The sequence below is a fragment of the Lactuca sativa genome, chromosome 9 (genome assembly GCF_002870075.4).
Source record: "Lactuca sativa cultivar Salinas chromosome 9, Lsat_Salinas_v11, whole genome shotgun sequence".
NCBI lineage: Eukaryota > Viridiplantae > Streptophyta > Magnoliopsida > Asterales > Asteraceae > Lactuca > Lactuca sativa.
This window is the reverse complement of record NC_056631.2, coordinates 214,297,638-214,307,086: the sequence shown is the minus strand read 5'-3', so window position 1 is coordinate 214,307,086 and position 9,449 is coordinate 214,297,638.

Here is a 9,449-nt window from a genome sequence, read left to right as displayed (position 1 = left end):
CTTGTACCCAACTCCTCATGAAACTTCTTCTAGAACCTGGAAGTAAAACGTACATCTCGATCTGACACAATCGAGATCGGCACTCCATGCTGAGACACCACCTCCCTCACATATATCTCTGCCAACTTCTCTGCAGAAGAGCTCTCACTGATAGCAAGGAAGTGAGCACTCTTCATCAATCGATCCACAATCACCCAAATTGCATCGACACCCCTTGGGGTTCTTGGCAATTTGGTGATGAAATCCATAGAAATTTGTTCCCGCTTCCACTGAGAAACCTCAAGTGGCTGCAACTTGCCATGCGGACGCTGGTGCTCGGCCTTAACCCGGCGATAGGTCAAGTACCTCTCTACAATCCATGCAACATATCTCTTCATACAAGGCCACCAGTAGTCTCTCTTCAGATCCAAATACATCATAGTGGCCCCGGGATGGATCGAGAATCATGATCTATGCGCCTCCTCCATCAAAACACTGCATGCCCCGCCAATAAACGGCACCCAGATCTGACCATGAAAAGTCATAAGCCCTCGGTTATCAGTCACAAACTCAGATACCTGCCCAATCACTCGCTCCTTCTTGCGGTTTTCCGGTCTCACAGCCTCTGCCTGGGCCTCACGAATGGTATCTAACACCGGAGTCATCACGGTCATTCTCTTACACATACCTTGTATCGGAACACTCTCTGCCTTCCGACTCAGGGCATCAGCTACCACATTCGCCTTGCCCGAGTGGTACAGGATCTCACAATCGTAATCCTTCACCACATCCAGCCATTTCCTCTACTGCATATTCAGGTTGGGCTGATCCATCAAATACATCAAACTCTTGTGGTCTGTGTAAATGGTACACCGAACCCTATACAAATAGTGGGGTTATATCTTGAGGGCGAACACTACCGCTCCCAACTCCAGATTGTGAGTGGGATACCTTGCCTCATGAGGCTTCAGCTGCCTCGATGCATATGCTATCACTTGCCCTCTCTGCATAAGCACTGCACCCAACCCTGATATCGATGCATCGCAGTATACCACACAATCCTCAACTCCCTCTGGAAGGGATAACACTGGGGCTTCACACAACTTTCGGCGAAGAGTCTCAAATGAGGTCTGATGCTCCAGACCCCATGAGAAAACAACTCCTTTCCGGGTCAACGGGGTAAGTGGCACTGCAATCTTGGAGAAATCCTTGATGAATCTCTAGTAATAACCAGCCAATCAAAGAAAACTTCTAATCTCGGTAGCGGATTTTGGCACCTTCCAACTCATCACCGCCTCAATCTTGGCCGGGTCGACCAATATACCATTCTGATTGACAAGATGCCCCAAGAACTGGACCTCTCGTAACCAGAAATCGCACTTGGAGAATTTGGCATAAAGCCTCTGCGATCTCAACACCCCGAGGACTTCCCTCAAATGCTCCTCATGCTGCTCTCGGGATCGAGAATACACTAGAATATCATCAATGAACACAATCACCGATTGATCCAACATCGGCCTGCATACCCTGTTCATGAGATCCATGAATGTTGCTGGTGCATTGGTGAGCCCGAAGGGCATCACCACGAACTCATAATGCCCATAACGCGTCATAAACGCCATCTTCTGGATATCCTCATCACGTACCCTCATCTGGTGATATCCGGACCTCAAGTCTATCCTGGAAAACCAAGACGCCCCCTGCAACTGATCAAACAGATCACCGATCCTTAGCAACGGGTAACGGTTCTTGACCGTAAGTTTGTTCAACTCCCGGTAATCAATGAACATTCGGCGTGAACCATCCTTTTTCCTAACAAAAAGGATCGGAGCTCCCCAAGGCGAGCTACTCGGCCGAATAAACCCTTTCCCCAACAGCTCCTGAAGCTGCGAGGATAACTCCTGCATCTCTGGCGGCGCAAGACGATAAGGCGCCTTAGCGATAGGCGCTGCTCCCGGAACCAAATCAATGCGAAACTCTACCTGCCTTTCGGGAGGCACACCCGACAATTCCTCAGGAAAAACATCCGGAAACTCGCGCACCACTGGAACATCATCAACCGAACTCGGCCTACCCGCGGCTGCTCGGGTATTCAACACATAGGCTACAAACCCCTTGCAACCCTGCTGAAGACTCTGTCTGGCTGAACAAAACGTTGACTCACTTCGGGTACCCTCGCCATATACCGTCAACACTCCCCCACTAGGGTCTTGTATCATCACCAACTGTCACTCGCAGTCAATAACAGCCCCGAAGCGGCTAAACCAATCCATGCCCACTATAACGCACACGTCCCCCATTGCTATCGGAACTAGATCTATCGGAAACTCAACACCGAAGATCTCAAGCACACATCCCTGGCATTCACCACTCGCTCGTTGGCTATAGAAACCCACATAGGTCAACTCATCGCCTCCCGTTGAATACTGATGTGCTGGCTGAACGCTAAAGACACAAATGACCGACTCGCACTCGAGTCAAATAACACCAAAGCAAGTACAAAATTCATAAGAAAAGTACCTACACATATCATAATATAAACATAATATCTCACGCATAGCATAAATAAATGGAAGGATACATACCAGGCACAACATCAGGCGCTACACGGACCTCCTCCGCTGTCAACTGAAAGGCTCTCCCACGAGCCTTGGGCGCGTCAGCCTTCACTGGCCGACTCTCTGTAGCTTGCACCGCAGCAGGGGAAGATCCGTGTGGTGCTCCCTGTGCCAACCCCCGCAGATGTGGGCACTCGGCCTTCCGATGGCCAGTCTGGTTGCAGTGGAAACATACTGCAAATCCCTTGGGGCAGTCCTTCGCCATATGCCCCTCCTTGTCACACTCTTAGAAAGATCCAGATCTACATACCCCCTCATGACCCTTGCCGCACTTACCACAAGTGCGGCCCTTCTGGCTCCCTGACCTCGCATCAGCGGGGTTTGCCTGCTCGGCTGTCGGCTGAGACTGAGCCGGTCGCCTCTCCATCCTCTGAGACTCGGCCTCCTCCCTGACATGTGTCTCGAGCTCGATCTCCCTCTTCCGAGCATTTTCCTGAAGCTCGACAAATGTACGGTACGTCGAGTTCGCCACGAACTCATGAATGTCCCTCCTCAGAATACTCAGATATCGACTCATGCGTGCCTGATCTGTAGACACCTGCTCATGGCAAAACATCGCCCTCTCGTGAAACATCCTGGTAATCGTGGTAACAGACTTAATACCCTGCTTGAGGGTCAAGAACTCCTGGGCCAGCCGTTCCCTTTCCACCGGGGAACCTACTCATCTCGAAAGATATCGGTAAACCTCTCCCAGGTCACCTCAACAAGCTCTGCAAAAGTGAAGTGTGTTGTCGCGAACTTCCACCAATCCTTCGCCCCCAAGCGAAGCTGGTTCAAAGCGAACCGTACCCTCAGATGCTTCGGACATGAACATGTGTAGAAGCACCCCTCAATATCAGAGATCCACCTCATCGCGGCTATCGGATCCTGAGTCCCATCGAACTCTAGTGGTTTCGTGTTGCTGAACACCCGGTACAGCAATGCGTCACCTCCCTGAGGCCTGGCAGCAGCAACGGCTGCAGTGGCTGCAACAACAGCAGCATCAGTAAGAGCAGCGTACCGCTCATCAAAAGTCTCAATCAGAGTGGTCTTGATAGACCCGAACATCTCTGAAATCTCAGATCATATGGCAGCAGCCACCTCATCATGAGTCATCTGGCGGAGCTCCTCATCGCTCGCAACCCCCTCGCTAGTCCCTGGCCTGTGGCGTGTCCCAATCATGATGTCTCTGAAACACAACATAAAAGATTATTAGAGACCTGCTTGAGCATACTCGCACTTGATAACTCAACCCTACTTGCTCCCCAACATCCTAAGGATTCCTACTTGGACTGTTCACTGACCTGGTGTTTCCAGTAGTACGGGCCCTATACTACCTTCCACACTGCATCAGTATTCATTCCAAGTTCCGCTCCACGGATCCCGTATCACAAGTACTCTATCTCTTGCTGCATACATAAGCTACTCTCACTGCTAGCTACTCTCTCTCTCTCTCAAGCATCTCGTAGTAGTAATCTCCCTAGGCTGAGGCATCACAAATCAGACAAATCTAGTCCTAATACGAATACTTAGCCTACTCTAGCATGCATATTAATCATAACATATCTCATGACACATAATATGAGGGTATTTTTGGGAAATCACCGTTCGGGCGCTGGCTAATCGTACACACTGCTTTCCTCTGTTTTATTCTCAATCCTTTTACTCTTAGGAAAAATCATTTATTTTATGAAAACTTTCTCAAATCCTTAGTTTGAGTTCGAATACACCCGAAGGTGGATCAGAATCCCTCAAACCAAGGCTCTGATACCAAATTGTAACACCGTGAAATTTCAAAACAATTTTTCATTTCAAATTAATAAAAATAATCCAATCACATATTCTCAAAAAACGTGTATCAAAGGTTTTTCATTGAACATAAGTACAAATCACAATCCCCATAATCCCAAAACATCTTCACTGCAAGTGTGTACTGATCATGTCGGCACCTTCCCGCGATCATCACTGGTATCTGAAACACATACACAAAACACTGTAAGCATAAATGCTTAGTGAGTTCCCCAAAAATACCACGTAGACACATATCAGCCACTCAAAGCTGTAACTCTGATGACCCTCTGGTCGAATATCTCTGTGGGACCCTCATGGTCCCATAACTCTATGGACCCACTGGTCCGAACTCTGTAAACTCTAAATCATGCATATCACATATCAAATAGAAATCACAACACATAAATAGCATCCAAGATACACTGTCACATAACTCTGATTACCACTCTAGGTAAAGTATAGTGAGAAGACTCACCTCGAAGATGTCGGATAGTCACTCGCGCTCAATCCTCCAACCTAGCTTCCTCCTATAGCATAAATACATCTCTAATTAATACTTTCCTGACTTATTTTGACTAATGCCCTTAAGTCAACACAAGTCAACTCTGGTCCACGTTGGTCAATGGCCACCCTTTGACCCAACTCGTCGAGTCAGGCGCTGACTCGGCGAATTCAGACGTGAACTCAAGTCCCCTAAATCCCCCTCTGGCTCACTGAGTCACTCTCCCAACTCGGCAAGCCATCAACTGTGTGAGTCACGGGACAACCCAATCCGACTCGTCGAGTCTGCTCATGGACTCGGCGAGTTCATTCCATGCTCAAACTTAAAAGACCTTCTTAGGTCAGATCTGTTCCTCTACTCCATAGACCTGACCTTCCTAAGCTCATTAAACACGTAAAGGTTCAATCTTGATACTCATGCAACATCCAAACAACTCTATTTGATGAGGTAGCCCCAAATGCAACATCCTAAGTCCATTTCTTCCATAACTCATCATAAAGCAAGATGGATAAAGCTCTCTGGACCACTATGGGTCCAGATCTGAAGTCAAAACATGATAAGGGACCATATATCCAACAAATCATCCCAATAAAGGGTATAGAAAACCCTAAATCCATGGATTCTTCAACAAAACATAAAAGGATCGATATGCTACCTCACGGATGATGTTCTTTGCTTGAGATCCACAGATATGAAATCTCCTTGGTCTCTTCTAAGCTGGAACCACCTTCTTCTTGCAAAACCAACCCACAAAGATCAAATAATGGCTCCTGTCCTCTCACAAACGCTCAAGCACTCTTAGGGTTTCTCTCAAGGGTCTGGTAGCCGCAAATGGTGGCTATAAGGGTCCTTAAATAGGTCCCAAACCCAAGAAATTAGGGTTTCTTTCGTCGGCTCTAGCTCGGCGAGTGTACTCCCCCGACTCATCGAGTCTAATCATTTTCCACGTGACCCATTCGCGACCTGATTCGTCGAGTGTATGCACCAACTCGTCGAGTCACTCAACACAACTCAAAATATAATATAAATTAATATACCTAGGAACCCGGGCGTTACATTTGGGCGTTCTTTTTATGGATGCTCTCAGGTTAACATATTCTAAGACTTTCATTTAGATAAGTAAGGCTAAAAGTCGATCTATCATAAATTCACTATTTACATTTCCCGGTGTCGTGCCGGTTCCGTTGCGAAACTTCGACGGGTCATAACTTCTTCGTTATAACTCGGATTTCGGCGTTATTTATATCCCCGGAATCCTTGTTTCGACCACTACAACTTTATGTAAAGATATCAGATTTATATCACAATTAATTTTTGACGCTTATTTTTATCCTTTATTTAGTATACATTTATAAATAAGGAATAAACACATAATTCACATAATACCCAAATAATTCATCTTTATTACTTCCAAAATAGTTACAATAATTAACCTATAGTATTACATCATCTACTACTCCTTAGCCCTAGAACACGGGCGTTATAGTTACATTGTTCAAAGAACAAAGATCGATGTAGCATATGACTTAAGCTAGAAGATTGAAGTAAAAGATAATTGAATCAATCAATAGAAGTATCACAATCACCGTGAAAGTAAGAAACTTGTAGCTAGAAGTGCTACATGCTAGAATGTGATTATATCACATTAGAACATGAAGGGAGGTATGTTTCATTCTGGAATTTGACTCTATAAGACCTGAGTCTAAGCGTTGCATCATATGATGAGAGATCACTAGAATATAACCTAATTGTCTATCACGATAATCGAAGTAAATAACTTATCTTAAGCTAAGACTGTTTACAAAGGAGCAAGAGTCTCCAATAAAGGTCATGTTTGTAACTTGAAGGTTACGATTAAAAGTCCAATGTGAGATAAAGAATAGGTGAAAGATTGAGCACCACCAGCATTCAAGAGATCCTATAGTTAGATACTCATTTGAAAGGATATAAGAGTTACGGTTATTACCTAGGATGATATGCTAACATATTTAGTCATTATAGAAGCCCTATTTTGTTGATGATAACCGGGACGTATTCATCCTAAGGGGGAGATAATTGTAACGCACGCAGATTGGGGCTAGTCAATTTAGAGATAATATGCATTAAAAATGAATTTTTAATAGATGATTATTTAGAGTAACTAATGTTAACCAAAATTATTATATATGTCACAAGGATTTTGTACATATAAGGAACACTGAAATCCAAACTATAACAGAAAAGTTATAACTCGTCGAAGTTTTGCGACTAAACCGGCATGACACCGCATATCCTAAAAAGTGAATTTTTGACAAAATACTTTTTAGCCTTATCGATCTAAACGAAAGTCGAAGTATATGTTAAACCGAGAGTGTGCATATAGACAATGTCCAAATCTAACTTCGTGTGAAGAAGTTATGGTTTTTCTAAGATTTAGCATAGTAGTGCACAACTTGGAAATCGAATTTTAGACCGATATATTTTTAGCTGACACAACCTAAATAAGAATTGAAGATTTTGTTAATAAGAGATCAACGATATAAAGACAGTAAAAAACGGATGACAAATGACAAAGTTATGAATTTTTAATAGACTTTAATTGTCTAAGGGGTTGTTTGGTAGCCTCTTAATTGACAAATTAAGAGGCAACCTCTTAATTATTCAGATTAAGAGTGTTTGGTAGCCTATGAATTAAACCCTCTTAAACTTTCAGAAGCCTCTTAAACTTTCAGATATCAGCTTATATCTGAATAAAAAAGAAACACGCTCTTCCCTCTTTTGCCCTCAAACACATTCGTCCATCAACACAAATCGATTCTACTATTCATTGTCTCGTTGTTCTTTTCCCACATCCGAACAACTCCAGCGCCGATCATCTTCTCTCATCACCGACCAAATCCGCCAACATCTTCCCGTTGTTGACCTCGGACAGCATAGCCGCCCCCATCTTCGACCTCACACACACGAGTCTTCAACAATGCCATCGTCGCCAGTGATGGTATCTGGCCTCGACAGCGCCGACGATAGCCACTGAACCGCCTTGATACACCGGGTTTGTTTATCTCTAATTTTCTAAAATCGATTTCTGTGAAATCTATTCTTCTAGTCTACACATGAAACCATTCCCCCTAATTTGTTATTAGCTATGATACACGATTTTGAAGTCTGATCGGATGCTAGGGTTTTTTGACCACTTTCAATTTTACTGCACAGGAATGGAATTGAGGTGAAAATTTGTTTTTTTTCTTTTTCTGAAATCTGATTTGGTGCAATCTCAAGAAATTCAGAAATATGTTGGATGTATTATTTAGTTGATGATTATCTCCTTAGACTACTACTATAATTAGGCATTTAAAATGAAGGTTATGGTGTTTCGCTGGAAAAGGATCAACATTAGTTATTGAGGAGTTTTTTTTTTTCCAAAAAAATGATTAACAATTTGATGTGTTGTGCATGCAAAGAATCTTACATGTGACTGTTAGATGTGGAAGATGAACAGAAAAAACATATGAGAATTAACGTAATCGAGTCACTATAATTTTGCATATATATTGTCAAGTTTTCCCATGTTCCTTTTTTACTTGTCTTGTTAACTTTTTTAAACAGATTATCATTTTTTCTACCTTCATACACCTACTGCAGGTAGTTTCTTTAATCCCCTAAAAGTTTGCATTTATACTTTCTTATGTATTTGAGTTTTAGTGATTTTACATAAATATTGTTTATCTTTTGTAAATTTGTTATTTGTATTAGTTACAAAGGTTCAACAAAATAACGAGGGTATTTTGGGAAACAAGTGATTTTACATAAATATTGAAGACCTTGATGAAATTTGAAGACGTTGCTATATATTGAACATGTGGTGAATTTAAGTAAAGAAATTATGGTTTACGCAAAAGGGTATTTTGGAAAACAAGTGAAAATTGACAAGAGAAGAGAAGATTTTTTACTTTAGGTTATCATTATTTTGGAGCTTTTAATTGTTTTGGGTACAACAATTAAAAATTGGTTTGTCATTTGTGATATGAAATCTTGATTTTCTTGTATTATTGCAATTAACTGCTTTGGGTATAATCAAGAAATGATAATGGTATGTTTGATTCGGATTTATGTCTAATCTTGTTTTATGTTTAACCTGGATTTTATACGGTGTTTGTATATATTTTTATAATTATTCAATAAATTGATTCAGTTATTTTATAATAAAAAATGTCAAATTCAGCAAAAAAACACAGAAGGGTAAAATGGTCATTTTTATAATTCAGCATTGCAATTCAGAGGTTCCAACCAAACAACATTTGTACATTCAGATCTTAAAAATTCAGACCCTCTTAGAAATTCAGACCTCTTAAAAATTCAGCTCTTAAAAATTCAGATCCTGCCAAACAGCCCCTAAGTCTGTTAAAATATAACTTAAAAAATAAATTCAAAACTAGCTGACAGAGTCTAAACAAAAGTTGTACATCGTGTCGCTACCTACGCGTAGATATAAAGAACCTTAAAAATGGAGCTCGCATGAGAAAGTTACGGATTTTAGAAAATAATTAGTTTTTGTTAATTAACTTCAGATTTAACACGTGGCTAAATCTTGATCGTTGCTT